This window comes from Myxocyprinus asiaticus, chromosome 2, assembly GCF_019703515.2.
Source record: "Myxocyprinus asiaticus isolate MX2 ecotype Aquarium Trade chromosome 2, UBuf_Myxa_2, whole genome shotgun sequence".
NCBI classification, from domain to species: domain Eukaryota; kingdom Metazoa; phylum Chordata; class Actinopteri; order Cypriniformes; family Catostomidae; genus Myxocyprinus; species Myxocyprinus asiaticus.
This window is the reverse complement of record NC_059345.1, coordinates 21,240,560-21,259,135: the sequence shown is the minus strand read 5'-3', so window position 1 is coordinate 21,259,135 and position 18,576 is coordinate 21,240,560. Positions and strand designations below refer to the sequence as shown.

Sequence of the window (18,576 nt, the reverse complement as noted above, 5' to 3'; positions counted from 1 at the left end):
AATGAACAACTCAGTATTTTTAAAGAAATCTGTCTGCTACAGAAAAAGAAAATTTATCATAAAGCAAATATAATCAGAACAGATGCACTGAATTATGTCTTGGTTAACATTAAACTAAATCTGACAGGATATAACTCAGATTCAAAAACACTGTAAAGTGTAATTATACCATGTATTGCAGTTAGTGTGTATAGGCAATTGTAATTTGTACTATTCATTAACTTCAGACTGTATTCAATAGGTAGATCACGTTATCATCATCATCATCGTTATTATTGTCAAAATTAAATGCTGGAGAGTGTCTTTCCTCTGCTTGCTCATGATCCAAAGTCAAACATCACCAGCTAACAGTTTATGGCTGATTTCCATGTTTTTGTTTCTGTTTAAGGAGGATTTTAAAAGGGGAAAAAAGTTTTGATTTCAAAAAGAAAACAAAATCTAGTTTTAAAGAATAGATCAAAACATATTTAAACATTTAGTGTGTCTTTTCAGTTACTTATTCCTTATTACTATGAGTGTTGAACATGTTACATTTGCCAGAATGTCTCCCTCTCCCAGACTTTTGAACTGTTCTCAACAATAATTTATCAAACTCAGATAAATTCTTCATTGAACTTTCTTTCCTAAGAACTTAAAACACATTTTCAATTAATTTGGTATTTATGTGTACAATTTGGATTTTTTAATAATGATCAGGAATGCAAAATCATGAGAGGTGAAAAATGAGAGAAAGTCATAGCAGGTTTTCCAGTGGTATTGTTTCAGTTGATTTTTGTGTTGTTGTATTCAAAACATTTCTTTCTTAAATGATTAAGGTTTAAGTATCATTAATCTGGGGGAGGGGTCCTTTTTCAGCTTCAATAGGTAACGGAACAACATACAGGACATCCTGGCTAATATAGTACAGTTCGCATTTGCAACCATGCAAACCAGGGGATTTCTATGTCAGTACTTCCAGCAATTTCTGCTCCCGCCAAATGATGAGGGCCACAGATTTCTTTGAGCACTAAGGCTAACTCATTTTAACACATTTTAATATTAACTAATTTTAGCTAACCTAGCTAATGTGATTTCTGTGTGGCTCTTATTACCTTCAAATTCTCAGGTCCTTGGATAATGAGAGCATCTTCACAGCTGGAAGGCATAAATTCCACTGAACTTTAATGTTGTTTCTCTTTTCTCTTTTAAAGAGTGAATAATGTCGAAATTTCCAAGAAAATAATGCATGTTCTTCCGTGGCCATCGCAATGAAGCAGCTGTTCCCTATCTGTCACTCACTCGACGTTGTGTCGATGTAGTGACACTAGGGGTCACTCTTGGGAGCCCGAGACACCTCTGATCTTTAATAAAAGGCCAATGAAAATTGGCAAGTGGTATTTGCATGCCACTCCCCCGGACATACGGGTACAAAAGGAGCTGGCATGCAACCACTCATTCAGATTTTCTCTTCGGAGCCGAACGGTCATGCTCATAGAGCTGAATATTACTGTTCATTCACCTCTGCTGGATCTGACGGCGCATTTCAGTGGCTTCTGCCTCCTCTGCACTGGTGCACTGCAAGAACACCCCTGGGCGCTTCGGCAGAAAAACAAGAGAGTATATTTTCTGAAAGAGCTTTTCCTCCTCTAAAAGAGTATATATTTCTCTAAAAGAGTGGCACACACGGAACATCTTTTTAAAGACGCGTCTTTTTAAAGATGCCTTTCCGATTGTGTGTTATTCCTGGTTGCAGTCGTTATCTCTCAACTTCGGATGGTCATGATCGCTGTCTTTCATGTCTGGGCGCGACCCACACGGAGGCAGCGTTTGTGGATGGTTCATGTTCTCACTGCGAGAACATGACCATGGCAACGTTGCAGTCGGACATGCTTTCCCAGGTATGATGGACATGCTTTCCCAGGTAGCCGCAAGCGTCGGGTTAGAGTGGAACCCTCCGCTCTCCCCTGAACCTTCGCGGCTTGATGATTGGTTCCTGGGCTCGCGGTGCCGCTCAAAGCAGCCACGTCCCGCTCCAGTGCTATTCTTCCCGGAAGTGCACGAGGAGCTGACGAAGTTGTGGGAGGCACCTTTTACTGCCCGGCCCCGATTACGCAGTTCCCCCACTCTCACTACCCTCGATGGCGGCCAGGGGCTATACGGTGATTCCCCCAGTGGATAAGGCGCTCGCGGTGCACCTATGCCCGCAGAGCACCGCCACCTGGCGCGGACGCCCTAAGCTCCCGTCCAAGCCCTGCAGGCTCACGTCATCCCTGATGGCTAAAGCCTACAGCGCTGCTGGACAAGCCGCCTCTGCCCTGCACGCCATGGCTCTCCTGCAGGTCCACCAAGCCAAGGCGTTGAAAGAACTGCACGAGGGTAATTCCACCTCAGATTTGATGCAGGAACTACACTCGGCGACCAACCTCGCTCTCCGAGCGACGAAGGTCACGGCGCGGGCTCTCGGGCGGACGATGGCCACACTAGTGGTCCAGGAGCGCCACCTTTGGCTCAACCTGGTCGAGATGGGCGAGGCCGACAAGACACGGTTCCTTGCTGCCCCCATTTCCCAGGTGGGCCTATTCGGCGACACCGTCGAGGACTTTGCCCAGCAGTTCTCGCCGGTGAAGCAGCAGACGGAGGTAATCTGGCACATCCTGCCCCGGCGCGGCTCAAGATCCCGCACCCCGTCTGCTCGTTGCCAAGGGTGTCCCCCTGCAGTGACTGCACCGGCTCCGCCGCAGCCCGCCCCTTTGGGCCGGCCCCGGCGTGGAGCAGGAAGCAGATGCCACCCGTCTCACAGCCAGTGCCTAAGAACCCACGGAGGTCCTTAAAGCACCCCTGAGACGGGCGACCCAGGGACGAGGGAACCCACTCACGTGGAGCTGGTAGAAAGAACACTCCTTCCCCCGGTGGAGGGCCGGGCAGAAAATCTTTTGTTGCCTTTTTGTTTGATTTCGCTGCATGCCCAAGTGGCTGCGGTACCCAACAGTTCAGCAAAAGAGCGGCTTCCTTCCTCCCTGGGTCACATACCCGGTGTGTACAGTCGTCACCACGACTACCGTCCACGGGTTCTTTCTTGCAGTCAATTTCTTGCTTTCTTTCAACGGTGGCCTTTCCGCCCCTGAGCACCCAGCTGTGGCACACAGCCGCCCCCGATGTGGCAGTCTCCACGGGTTACGAGGACAGGCCTCTTCCTCCCCCATCCCAGACTGTTCTGGGGGTGGTCACAAGGAGCCAGGTAAGTGCTTCGATGTCCCTAGACTCAGCACGGCCACGACGCGGTGTGGCACCTCGAGCTCCGCCCCGCCGCGAGGCCCCACCTGCCGGTACGTCCGATGATGTTGTCCCCTTGGTCCCCCTTGCGCAGAACTTGGACGTGTGGATCGCGCTCTCCAATCCGTCACGATGGCTGATCCGGACCGTCCGACTCGGCTACGCGATTCAGTTCGCCAGGCGCCTGCCCAGGTTCAGCGGTATTCACTTCACCTTGGTCAAGAGCGAAAATGCTACCACCTTGCGCGTGGAGATCACTACCCTCCTACGGAAGGGCGCGATAGAACCTGTCCCTTCAGCCGAGATGAATAAAGGGTTTTACAGCCCCTACTTCATCGAACCGAAAAAAGGCGGTGGGTTGCAGCCAATCTTGGACCTGCGAGTACTGAACCGGGCTTTACACAGACTCCCGTTCAAGATGCTGATGCAAAAACGCATTCTGGCGAGCGTCCGGCATCAAGATTGGTTCGCGGCGGTAGACCTGAAGGATGCGTGCTTCCACGTCTCGATCCTTCCTTGATACAGACCCTTCCTGCGGTTTGCATTCGAGAGTCAGGCATATCAGTACAAAGTTCTCCCTTTTGGCCTGCCCCTGTCTCCTCGCGTCTTTACAAAGATCGCAGAGGCTGCCCTTGCCCCGTTAAGGGAGGTGGGCATTCGCTTTCTCAACTATCTCTTGAGCCTCTTATGCGCAAAGTGAATTAGTTACCGCTAGACCACCCAGTCAGACTTTTACTACTGGCGCTGACTGATGTACTTCTCCACTGACTTACAATATCTCATGACCGATAATAGTACACATAGAGATGAAGTTATCAAATATATGTGAAATATTTATTTTAGAGCTTGAATTGATCATCAAGAATGACTATTTATCAAACAGACAATTTAAAATAATATTTTACTAGCACTCATCATTGTTGCGTGACTTCAAACGGCGTGTATCATCTGTAGAATTGTAGAATTTCGCAAGATTGACGAAAGAGGGGTCCCTTCTAAACATGACCCATCTAAACCATCTCTCACTCTTAACAAACAGCTGTCTGTATCACTTTATTTCAGAAAATTTACTATTTCTTTTGTCAGAAATTAACATTTGTAATCCTGACAGTAAACCCAATTTTTTCAAATGTAACTGTAATCTGATAACGATGGTTTTTATGTAACTGTAACGGTTTACAATTAACTAATTTTTTGTTTCCCCGATTACCTAACACCATTACAAGTAATCCGTTACTCCCCAAGCCTGGATGTGTGTCTTTCCTGTGTTTGTGTGTTAGAGGTGAGAATCAGGAAGGACCTGACAGCAATACAATATTTTAGCAATATATGCATCATCATTAAATGATAATATTGCTATTCTTTATGTTTAGTGTATTGCGATTCGAAACTGTGATGTATTGTGATATTTTGCTAACTTGTTTCCATTTATCTTCATTGGCACTTTGGCACTTTGAGCAACAAGTGCTGAACCTTTTTTTTAATTGACTGTAGAAACATAGAAATAGCATAGAGCATTGCTTCTTTAGTGTCAGTAAAAAAAAAAATGACCTTGGTTCCAGCGTTTTTATCATTACAGAAAAACTTTAGCAGTCTAGCTGTACACAGGATATGTAAGCGCAGCGTAGATCTAGCGGGAAGACTAGCAGCTGTACATCATCGCACCATTAGCTAGGTAACTCCTAGCTAATCACATGTCAGCCATCACTTTATAATTCTGCTCACAATCTATCACACTGCTGTTTCAGTGTGCTAACACAGCAACCTCAACCACCCCACCGCCACCAGTTGAGTCCCATCCTGCACAGGGGTAGGCTCCTTGCCCGTCTCCTATCTCTGGCAGGATATGACGGTTCCGAGTACAACTTCTTCGGATCGCCAGACGGGGCTTACGCCAAAGAGAGACATTACATTTCTGTCTTATATTCATCAAATAAATGTCATCTTAAATTTCACTCAAGTCCGTGCGTCTTCCTGATAGAACTGTACAAATATCCTTCCAAATGTAAAAGTTAAAATACTTATATTCTTAGGTTGATCTGAGTTTGCATTTTGGTCGAATAGAAATAGCTAAATATGAAATTAAATAAAAAAATATTGATTCTTGGCATTAAAATACAGTCGATACATTATCGTTAGATAAAATATCATAATACTTCTAATATCGTATATGGTGTGTTAGTGAGTGTGCTCCTCAGCAGTACTATATTACAGTAATAGCCACATTCATATCATCTCATCCATAGTCCCATAGAGCGTCTCTTTAGCACACTTAATTTTCATCTCAAACTCACACAGGGTCAAATTCTCAAGCACTTTATGACATTCTCCTGTCCTGCCAGCCAATTAGAAAGCAGTCTTTCAAATGGTATTCTCAAGAGCAACTTCCTGTCGAGGGGGATGATTGACAGTTGAGACGATGACTGACAGGCCTCTGGCATGAGACGTGTTGAAGGGTTTAGAGCTGTGTGGTGGTCTACAGGCAAAATTGCTGCCATGCACTCCTTTCATATGCATGAACGAGGGATGCTGGATAAATAAAAAGAGCGAATGAATTTGAAAGTGGAGTATACGCATCTCAGCGGGAGAGAAGCACTTTTTCGAGAATGTGGCAATGTGTAAACCGCTAGAGTCCCACGAGAGGAATACCACGACAACTGCTTTATATACACACAGATTCACACACAGACACACACTCTCACAGAAAGAAAACAACACATCAAATCCGCAACAACACTGTTACAAACAGGAATCGTTCCATATGCACTCTCATTCTGAAAAGATTCAGCAAATCCCACATGATTATGATAATTAAATATGAAAGGATTTAAAAATACCACGTTTCTCTCTTTTGTATCGTGCAATTCTGAAGAGACATTCACAAAAAAGAGCTAACATGAAAACAGTGGAAAAATGAGGAAAATAGAAATTCCCTTTGCCCACTTTCCTGACTCTCTCATCTCGTTCCACCCTTCTCTCTCTCTAGAGGAAGAGAAAGAAAGAAAAAAATGGCTGATCAGTATTCCTTTCAAAGTCTTGGAGAAAGTTCACATCAACTTGCTGACTTGGTTAACAGGCTGAGTGACAGAGAGAAAGAGAGAGAGACTGGGATGGAGAGAATAATTTGGAACTATTATACTCAGTCCTAAAGAATACTAATACAGTGTTTTTTCTGCATTTCAAATTTGCTGACGGCCACCGAAACACAATTAATGACAATGATCTTGTCTTTGCTGCTTTCTACGTACTAAATGTGCTTCTTATCTGAGACATGCGTTTGTGCGCAACCTGGTTTTCGTGCAAGTGTGGTGCAACTCGCGCAAGCCATAACAGAACCACTCACGTAAGAGATCCACTATACTGGATTATTCTGACATGCACCAAAATCAAGTTTTTTTCAAATACACATAATCGGCCTTACCAAAATTGATCTTGATTTTACAGCAGTAACAGTAACTGTGATATTTTGACAAAAATGTAGACCTTTTTATTACAACTGTGGCAATTGTAGTTAAAGTTTCTAAATGTGTTAAGGCTACTATTTTACATAAATAATTTTCAGCAAAATAAATATTTTCATAAATATATTTTTCATTAAAAAAAAAATCAGCAAGACTAGTTATAATATTCTGAGTGTTCCCATAAGTAGAACACTTTACTGAGTTGGGACTGTGCTAATGCAAATGTGTTAGACAGGAGGAAAACTTTTTCCATTATTTGTGGAAATAAATATTCCATTATTAAGTCTTGGAGGTCCAGATTTTAAACCCCTTTATGTACTTGCCCATACAGTATATTTACAGTGCAATGCCATATAGGCAAGACCATGGATGGCTCCTCATTTCTGTGGTAAGGGCACTTAAGCTAGTCTTCCTAAAAAATTTATTTAGTTTGATTTCACATAGCACCTTAAAGTCTGCATTGAATTCAAAAGGCTCTATACACTTAGATGGTGAAAAAAAAACTAATATCCAATGTAAACGAGGAGGAGGGCGTGGCCGAGCCGTGAGGACGCATGCCGTCACTGAATTGTCCTAATCAGCCAGGAGGGAGATAAAGACGGGGCGGACAGCAGCGGCTCCTCCACTTCCTGGCGGACAGCAGCGGCGAGGACTTCACGACAGCGCATCCCTCCTCCTTCCGGATTTCGGCACCAATGTAATGGGGTTCACGGTGGGCAAGGAAGAAGCAGAAACCAGCAGAACAGTCAACATAACTTCAATGACATAAATTATCATAAACACACAGACACACACAGCGGCCGCATGTGTCTCTCTCTCGAACTGGTGCCTCTGGCTCGTCTTTATCCCCCTCCCGGCTGATTAGGACAATTCGGCGCCGGGTGTGCATCCTCATGACCCGGCCATGTCCTCCTCCTCATTACAACATGAAATGCAATTAAGTAATTATGTTATATGTTAATTAAATGGAATTATGTAATAAACCAACTTTAACCACCAAAGACCATTTTTGATCCAGGAAAAACCCTCTAATATGGTAAAATACGAATCCACTGACAATCAAATATGATCCTGCTGGATAAACTTCTTACATTGCTTCCTGACTAGGTATGATACATAATGATTTTCTGCGACAAGTAATGTAACTCTCCAACAAAAAAAAACTGCTGCTTGATGTGACAATCACAGCCAATCAGATGATATTTGATTTTTGTTTAGTTTGCAGTTATGTGGAAGCATAATTGGTGAGAATGAGAATGACTGAGAGGAAAACAAATTCTGAAAAGCAAAAGGAGGGGAAAGGATGGGATACCTGAAAATGTATAAGGAAGAATATATATTTGGTCCAGTGATAAAATCAGACAACAAAAGATGGAGAGGAGGCGCAGAGAGGAGCGAGGGATGGAGAGAGAGGGAGAAAGGATGAACGCAGAGATGTCCTGCTGAGTTAAGCCAGGTGTCTTTAACAGAGTGTCACGAGAGGAGAGAGGGGGATAGAAAGAAAAAGAGAGGAATAATTAGTCAGACCTCCAGCAGAGGAGATTGACAGGTGAAGAAAGAGAGAGAGGTAAAGAGGGTGATAGAGCGAGCCAGACACACAACTCTGGACGGACAGAGAGTCTGAAAGTGAGAGTGGTGGAATGAAGAGGGGATAAAAGGATGATAGAAGAGAAATGATGAGGTGAGGGTGGGGCCAGGGGGATGGAAAGAGAAAAAGCTTTAAAAATGTCCTTTGTCATAATTTTTACAAAAGAGTGGATGACAAAAGGAGACAGGGACAGAGAAAGGGAGAAAGAAGAGGCAAAGCTGAGAAAAAATGCATGACCCCAACCCATTTTGGACAACAATGAGCATTTATCCATCCATCAGTTCAGCTCAGTGGCGCTTTTGGTGACCTAAACACACCACAGAGATTCATTGTGACATCACAGCACTTCCTGTCAGCATCTGCCAGTGAAATCCTATCTGAACCAAGTTTGTCCGTACCGTTGATTGATGTAGTATAGATCACAGCCTCATTTTAATTTGTATTCCTATTTTAAATCGTATTTCATTAATTTTTCAAATTAAATATGGCTTTTACCATGACTAAGGGCCATTTGTATGGAGCCCCTTAGAGGACAGGGCTGGAATTTTTTTACTCGCAATAAGTTTTACGTTCCATCGTAATAGTTTGCGTTCCCTCACAATAAGTTTTGCATTCCCTCGCAATAAGTTTTGAGTTCCCTTGTAATAGTTTGTGTTCCCTCGCAATAAGTTTTACGTTCCCTTGCAATTGTTTGCATTCCCTCGCAATAAGTTTTGCGTTCCCTCGTAATAGTATGCGTTCCCTCACAATAAGTTTTGCGTTCCCACGTAATAGTTTGCGTTCCCTCACAATAAGTTTTGTGTTCCCTCATAATAGTTTGAGTTCCCTCACAATAAGTTTTGCGTTCCTTCACAATAAGCTTTGCGTTCCCTCGTTATAGTTTGCGTTCCCTTGAAACAGTTTGCATTTCCTCGCAATAAGTTTTGCATTCCCTCGTAATAGTTTGCTTTTACTATAGTAATATTGTAGACTGTACTAACCATAGTTTTTGGCCGAAATCGTTTTTTTAAATGTATTAATTTTTTTGGCAGAAACCATGGTTTTTCTATAGTAATATTATCGGTTTTGTCCGATCAGGTGACAAAAAGATCAGTGATCAGTATCGGCTGTAAAAATCCTGATCGGAGCAAGCATAAATAATTGCAAGGGAATGCAAAACTTATTGCGAAGGAACGCAAACTATTATGAGGGAACGCAAAACTTATTGTGAGGGAACGAAAACTATTGCAAGGGAACGCAAAACTTATTGCGAGGGAATGCAAACTTATTGCGAGGGAATGCAAAACTTATTGCAAGGGAACGCAAACTATTACGAGGGAATGCTAAACTTATTGTGAGGGAACGCAAACTATTGTGAGGGCACGCAAAACGTATTGTGAGGGAACGCAAAACTTATTGTGAGGGAACCTACAGTTAAACTATGGTATTTGTATTGTAAAACAATAATAACTACAAAATTATAATATTTATTACCATAGTTTTCATTGTTATGTTTATTATTATGGTTTCACTACAAAACTGATGCTTCCAAATAACTTTTGTTGGTGTTACCTAATGTAGTTAGGTTGATTCAGTCTTATTAAATAATATTTTTGACCAGTCAAAACCAGTTAATTTAGATGTAATCAGATTTTTAGGTTATCTGACAAAACATTATGTACAGTGTACCATGTCTGATCCTTAAATATTCCTTTCTTTGATGCACTCCAATGTACTTAGGTTAAATAATATAAAATATTTTCTTTGACTTGCATAAAACCAGTTAATTAAAATTTTACCTGAAGTTAATTGTTTTTTTATTTAACAAAATATTTTGACAGTGAAGGAACTAACATGAAAATTACAGCTTATTCTGTTTCTACAGATCATGACTATGAAAAATCATCAAGTTCATAATCAGAAATGAATACGTTGTGTTGAAACAGAATCAACTGTAATTCTGATATTAGCTTCTGTGAAGCATAAATGTATCCAGTATTTTAATGATTGAATCCTAGCGATACTTTCTTGTCTCCAGTCTCTGTGGCATTCAATCCACAGAACGTAACTCTATGAAGCTTTTCCATCTTCACATAAAGGTCCCTGCGGCTTTCATTTAACAGTTTGCCATTCGATCCTCAGATCCACCATGTGTGTGTGTTTGGTCCAGAGCCAAAGGTCGTGCCTTTTGCAGAGAGTATGGCCAAATGCAGCAGACTGAAGGGTCGAGGCAAAGTCCACGGGCACCAGAGCTGGCAGTCAATCTTCCACCTTCCATTCAGACACACTTTAACTCACTAACAACACTAAACGTCTTTCTAAAGGTCACATCGGGACACATGTAACATCACCCTCAATAAACAGTACGAACTAAATGAAGTTTCACATTTATATCACTCCTGTCTGTCACTTGCTCCTGCTCTCTCTGCATCTGCATCTACAGCAACTCATCACAGTGTAATTAATCAAGAGTTCTTATTAATTATCTTTGTGCCGAGGTTGTTCATTAACGCATCAATTCAGGCATAGCTAAAGCTTCTTGTGGGAGCTCAGCCCGCCCCCTTCCCCCGCAATACCATACAACTTTTGCAATCGAAAGTCAGGTTGTTTTTTTCTCTCCAAACCCTCTCTATGTATTTGTCTTTCCTTCTTTTAGCCATTGCAGGGAGTTTATGGAGAAGAGACTTGTGAACAATACAAGAGCTAAATCTGGCCTCACATCGTGTTCTAACCAGGCGCAACATAACAAGTCCCAGCAACAAAAAATGTTTCTATCCACACTGAACGTGAAAATGCTGTGCAGCATGACACAATCACAGCCAATCAGAACATATTAAAATTTTAATATAGTCCTACAGCTTTTTGGGATTTTTCAACACTGCAGAAATGGAAGCCAAGCAAACGACAAAATGTCTTGTCACTTCACAATCACGGCTGGTTAAGACAAAATGGACAAAAAGATAGAAAAATATCTGGGAAAGACAGCTTTTATCATTCGACGTTTTTTATCGTATTGCATCTGATAAACAAGATTCTTTCATAATTTTGTATCTTGTATGTTGGCAAATCCGAGCCAAGTTTGAGACACTGAGTGTGTTTACATGCACAGCAATATGCTGATAACTACCAATAATCAGCTTATTCAAAAATTCTGACAACACAATCAACCCAAATTTACATGAGATTTAAAAATAGTTATTTTCTGCATTTGGCGTCAAACCTGCACACAATCATGTGCACAACACTTGCACACACTGGATAAAGGCCCCGATATCCACCTTTTTCCTACGTCCCGTGATGCTTAGCGCGAAATGTGGGCGTTACTTCCGTTGTCAAGTAAACACAGCTGTGCTTGCGGCGTTCGTCCATTCATTCTTTAATTGCCCTGTTGGGATTTTGAGGACAGTGTGTATGATTTAATGAGGACATACATCAGTAACTATATCAGTGTGTTACTGAACGATAATAAACCGCAAAAAAGTCACAAAGACAAAGAAAGCGTGAACAAAACCGGCGCGCTGGTTCTCCCAGATGCAGTTGAGATTTAATCTAAGCACAAATGCAACATTTTGAGAAAAATGATCAGTTGTTTCAGTGGAGTACCTGTGTTAGTGCTTGTCATCTTGTCACCCTGCATGTTCAAATCAGACAGACACACTGAGGAAGAGCCATGATGTTCTCATCCTTGGGTATGTAATCGCTTTTTCAAGTTGTCTGATGGGACGGTTATTTCCTTTTAAATCTACGCGTAAGTTTAAACTTTTGTTTGGCAGGTGATTGACTGGTGAGAGGTGGTGTTTGCTGCCATCCAGGACGCATCAGAAAGGCATTTTAAACTTCAAATGCAATGTGGTTTTTGACTACCTCTGTATGTGTTTTTGTGATCCAATCACAAAACATTTTGCACCCCGTTTACAACTATATTTAGCGCTGACCATTTGCGATCGGATCATCTGAAACGCGTCTTATTACCAGCTGTGCAAAACAGGGTGTAAAATGACTGCAGCCAGAGCTAGGGAATCCCTATAGAATGGCTTCCGTCAGAAGTCCCACCCACATTTGTTTCCCCAGTAAGACCCCCAGGAAAAAGGTGGATACTTCTTACGAAATCAAAGAACGAATGGATGTGACATCATTTAGAACACAATCTGGCCAAAAAGAAGGTGTTTCTGAGTTTGTTACGGTGGTTCGTAACAGCTCACCTGGGCTAACTTTTAGGAAAAAATTTTACTGGCTGCAAAACACTTTCTAACTGCCATTGGTCACCGTCATCAGCAGGTGTGACCTGGAGCTCCACCTACCTTGAGGCTCACATCTTATTCCCGTTCATGGCATTCAGTCAGTCAAGATCCATCAACATTAACACACCGGCGTGAAGTTATTAGCGAGCTGGTGCAAATTTACCTACACCTGTACAATCATTAGCACAGGGACATGTTCCAAAAACATGTCATGCATTTTTTTTTATTAGTCTACAAAAGGAATCAAATCTAGTCAAACTCTTACATGCCCTTAAAGGCCCATTCACTCTTGTTGAGTGTGTTTTATATGCTGCTTCACTCGTGATTTCTGCAATGAAAGTCATTCACACATCTGCCCATAGTAAGATATGCCCTCAAAATCATTCTTTTGTCTGTATTCTTCCCATTAACACTCTTTTATACACCAATCTTTCCAGTAGTATCAGTGTCATCATAAATTAAAATGACAGAGTGTAATCAGTGCATATTATGGCCACGTACAGCGTGCTAGCGCAACTGTGTCATGAAATCAGAATGTAATCAAGAAAAATATACATTACTTTAAATCATAATCAAGGGGTTAAAAAAGCATCTTTTACTGATCTAGCGTGAATTCTACTCATAGAATGAGGCATAAAGTCATATTAGTTAAGGTTTTACTGAGCGTCCTTTTATTTAAATGCTCTTCTAAACGCCTCCCACAACTGTGTGGCGGGTGTCTGAATGTTCGCAAACAGTGTACCGTTACTCGGCTGTTTCTAACTTCTTTTTACCCCTGAATGAAGAACGAAGAAGAACTTCTCCGGAAGTATATCAGGGCCTTAAGCCGGTAAGAATACCGGTAAAGGTGTTGGGATAATGGGGAAAAAAAATTTAAGTGTGCTGATCAGTTTTTGCTTAAACCTTTTATTGCCTTACCCTGATAAAGGAATGGTGTTTAAGGCGTTTACATGACCACACACATAACTGGTGTAAGAACGGTGTAAGAACATGCGTGTAAAAGTGCTTGTGTTGAGATTTATTCTGAAAGTCATTTGAAAACGCATTGATTGTTACATTTACAACTCTCATCCACACCACACAGCCATTTTCCTCCACCAATAACGCTCTCCATTACCCCATACTGTCGAAAACGATGCCGTTAATAAACAAAAACGGATTAGTGTAAATGTGGCCTTAAACAAAATTCTCCATTTGCTCTTTATTTATTCTCATTACTGTCTAGAAAAAAATGTGAGATATTAAAGAGATCAAATTGTTCTTTGCTTTAGGATGGCAATAAACACATCCTGAAACAGATTTTTTTGTAATGCCAAAAAAGTTTCGAAATTCTTTTTGTAAATGCCATTGGCGCCCCTTTTTACGTGAGGAACAGAATCCCCACAGCAACACACATCCCTTCCAGAATCGAGTGCGCTGTATAATATTGCCCTTCCATAACATGCGCACAATGCAATTACTTCTATCTACTACTATCTCTGTCAATGGTCCACCTATTATTGCTTTTCCAAGTCTCTTTCCACCTCTCATTTTCCGTTCCTTTCACTGAATCCCTCCGTTCTGAAAACAGGAGCACTTTTCTCTCTTTCCCTCATTTTTATCCCTCATCAGGCAAAAAGCTTTTCAGTGTACACCTCTATCGACAAGAGTGGAACAGAAACAAAGAGTGTGAGAGAGAGAGAGAGCGATATGGAGAGAGATAGAGAGGAAGATGGAGGGAGCAGAGGGTAAGAAAACGAGAGAAAGGGAGAAAGGCGGAGATTAAGAGGGGCTCTGACGTTAACAAGATAGCTCGTTAAAGCTTGGGGACAGAGAACGACAGCAAGAGAGAGTGAGCGTGCGAAAGGGAGGTGGAGAGAGAAGTGGATGTAATTGGTGGCTTTTTGAAAAGGAAAGACAGAGAAGACAGAATTAGGTTTTCCATCTGTGGCCCTGAATGAGTGTGTGAATTTGTGTGTATGTGTTTGGAGTGAGAATGACAGGCTTGATATCTGTGAGTGTTTCAGATATCAACAGGTCACACATACAGCTTTCAGTCAAACACACCCCATCAGGCTCTCATTGCAATCATACACACACACACACACACACACACACACACATACTATTTTTGGGCTGAAGCACATTTAAGACACCTGAAACTTGGCAACACACCAAATTTTTTAAACTAAATGAGAACTATTTTTATAGTTTTGCATGAAAATCAATTAGACCTTAGTCTGGTTCCGTTAATATTTGGAGATTTGTTTGTGTGAGTGTGTGTAATTCTACCTAATCCTATCTCTGATGGTCTCCTTTCATCCTTTTCTCTATGTGCCAGACACAGCAACATTTTGCCAATGACAAGAGCCAACCACACATACAAACACACACACACACACACACACACACACAACATCCTAAAACATTCTCACACCGTGTCTACACTGCAAGTATATGACACAAAAAAAATATTTGTTTTATAAATTTATAATCAATCAAGCTACAATGCAAGTTATGTCGTGTCATTTCAGTCACATGCATTACGTTTACATGCAGAGTTATAACTGAGCTACAGTGGGTTTTTGTGTAGTTAAACTGCAGTCTTCATCTGTCTGTCTGTCCAAGTATATACATAACACAATGCGCAATCGAATATTTAAAGGAAAGACATCAGCGGAGAAAGTGTTAAATGTACGTTGTGCACCACTTCTGTCTTTCAGAGCAAGTGCAAAACGCTGAGGCCAGTTGTGGTCCATCTGCATACTATCCATCCTAAACAGTATGCAAGATTAGAATTAGTGTGTCCCAAATCATAGTACATTAAAACATTATTCCAAAGTGTTTCCGATGATATATTTAGTAGCACTTTACAGTAGAGCTGTCAAATAAAAATTTGAATATTCGTCGAATTTAAGAAAAAAATGCACATTCAAATTCTAAAACTGTGCATTCAAATTTTGGATGTGTGCTAAGAACTGACAATGACTTCAGATCGATTGCATTCTTGCACTAAAAAAGGCTAGACACAGTGCAACAAATAGTTTAACAGAAAGCAGGTGTCTCAAGGTGCTTTTTAAAGTTCTTTTTAATTAGACACAGCATCTAAAAACGGCGCTCCTGCACGAGACGCTGAATAAACAAAGCAAAATAAAGACGTTCGTCTTGTGCGTGTTTACAAAGAAAAACAAATGGATGGTTGCAAAAGTGATGCGTTTGGTGTGAACAGCCCCTTACAGTAGGTGGAGGTTCTTGGCCGTTGCGTCTTGCTATCTTACAAGCATTTCTCAGATTAAGCAATGAGTTTTTTAAACGCTTTGTCAGGAAAGATGTTCAACTTGGAAATGTGTGTTTCGAGATCCTCGTGTTCGGTTCCATACTGTTGTGTTCCGTCTGATTGAACAGCCCCTGCCCTGGCCTCATAATCTGAGCTGCTTCACCATCAAGTTCAGCCGAATACCTCTGCTCTCTGGGAATATTGCTACCCTACATACAACTGTAATGAATAAAAAGCAATGTGGTATTTCACTGTTATTATAGCTTATGTCTGGGGTAGTATACTGTGGCATCAGTACCCCCCCCCCCATTTTACTTTTGACTTAACATTTGAGAATATAGACCGACTGAAATTTTTTATTTATTTATTTTTATGCACATTAGTTGAAAATGAAATGTTCTTTTTTAACAGCCAGGAATGTTCTTTACAATAATATAATGGTGCTGTATGGTTTAAGTATTTATTGTGCCCTCTTGTGGACTAAGGAAACAACGTCAGTTTAAGAATCAGCTGATTTTAAAATTCAAATATTATTCGAATTTTGAAAATATTTAAGGTAAAAATTCGAATTTAATTTCTCTACTCAATTGTCAGCCCTACTTTACAATAAAGTTGTATTTGTTAACATTAGTTAACATTATTTAACATGAACTAACAATGAGCAATACTTTTTTGGCACTTACAGCACTTAAAATTAAAAGCTGTATAATGCGTTATGAACTACCATGAACTAACAATGAACAATCGTTTTTTTAAACTAATTAAAATGAATGAAGATTAACAAAAAAAATGCTGCCAAAAGTCACTGTTCATTGTTAGTTCATGATGCATTTACTAATGTTAACAAATTGAACAATATTTTTACTATTTGAGTTTCAAAGCGTACATCTGCACACCTTGCTTAAACTAATGTTGCCCACAACCCCTTGCACAATGGAAACGTTTGCGAGGGTTCACTTTCAACTTTTAAAATAAATACGAAGCAGAAGCATTTGTTAGAACTATGAACCTGAGTGTAATAATGAACTTTATTCCGGATGCTAACACCTGCACACAAACAAACGTTTTCAGACAAACTTGCTGCAAACTTGCCGCAAATTTAATGCTTATTATTTTTACATGCAAATGGGCTTGCGATTCACACAAATGTTTGCAGCTCTTCAACAGTAATGGTAAACCTGCAGCAAACATTTGGCAACATTGAAAAGTTTTCTGCAAAGCTAATTTGAATGTGAAAATAATGAGTGTCGAATTTGTGGCAAACGTGCAGCAAGATTGCAACAAATTTGCCAGAACTCTCGCTTTTGTAAGGGAATGCAAACAATACGCTACAAGAGGGAGTGTTGTATCTAGACACAATTTTTGACGTGGTGGTATGTCCCAGTTCTGGCACACTGTTAGATCACACTAAAAACTATGTACTTTCCCATCACCAATGGAGTAGGCCTACTTTCTTTTGGTGCATAGTGTAAGTATGCGAATTGGGCCACAGCCCAAATAACACTCATGACTTGTATGTTAATGAAACTCTGAGTCACACACCACCACCAAAGAAAAGCTGCGCCACAATCCGGCGTTGAGAAGGAAAGAAAGAGTGATGATTTGACACAAAGACGCAGTCGGCAGCTCGCCATGACATGGCAGTATGAAACGGTTAATGACGCAGCTTACAGAAGGATGGATTATCTCTCTCCTCCTCTCTCCCCCGTTCCTTTATTGGGTTTTGTGTGATTGTGCTAGACTATGGAACAGCAGTGATCTGAGCTTAAAGGAAGCTGCCTTTCTCCAGAGGAGATATAATTAATAACGCAAGCATATCCATCTGCTCTAGCATTCTATACATTTCATTTTCTCTTTCTTCCTTTCTTTCTCTAGATCTCTCCTTGTTTCGCTCTCACATTCCACTCTGAGTGTGTTTCTATAAGTGTCTCTCTCTTTTGTCTGTGTGTCTGTGTGTGTGTGTGTGTGTGTGTGTGTGTGTACTTAGCTATAGTTTAGGGACAAATTTGTACTGTACCTAGAAGGGAGCAAAATCATTTTGGGATGTCCTCATTTGAAAAAACAATCAATAAGTAAATTAAATAATGTTTTTTTTTTTATTATTATAATAATGCAAAAAGTTTTCTGTTAGGGTTAGGTTTAGGGTGTGGGTTAGGGTTAGTTTATAGTAATTATACTTAGCTTTATATAAAAACAATAAAAGTCTATGGTATGTGCTCATTTAGATATCTGAGCAACAGGGGCTGACTGGGAAGAAAATTCGGCCCAGGATTTTACATAGAAACTGGCCCAAAAGTTGTTGGGGTGGGGGATGCTGTCCTTTTCTGCATATTGCTGCCCCCTTCCGCATATCGGGGCGCCGTTTTGTGGCACGTTCTGCATAACGTGGCAGCCCATGCGGCCCCATTTCGCGGCCGGCCCACCGGGAAAAGTCCCGGTTCTCCCAATGGCCAGTCCGCCACTGCTGAGCAATGTGTTTGTGGAAAGGAAAGACTATATATTTGAGGTGCTGTAACTGCTTAAAATTTCATGTCAACTACCCATCTAAATCTGTGAAGGGATGGGAAGAAAAGCTTTAGTTAAAGCTAAATAGAGTCTAGATTGATTTAATCTCAGGTTAACGAGTAAGGTATCTTCCTTGCCATGTTTTTCCTGACACTATTTAACTTATGGCATTACTTATTTAGACATGAGAGAGAGAGAGAGAGAGAGAGAGAGAGAGAGAGAGAGAGAGAGAGAGAGAGAGAGAGAGAGAGAGAGAGAGAATGTATGCTTAACTCTCAGTTATGACTGTGGCTT

The 18,576-nt window shown here is 41.1% G+C and overlaps 1 protein-coding gene across 2 annotated transcripts in view; it reads right to left on the bottom strand.

Moving 5' to 3' along the window:
• LOC127412973 (ephrin-B3-like) overlaps positions 1-18,576 on the bottom strand; it is a 102,769-nt gene that overhangs the window by 61,566 nt on the left and 22,627 nt on the right. The gene's annotated exons all lie outside the window — the stretch shown is intronic.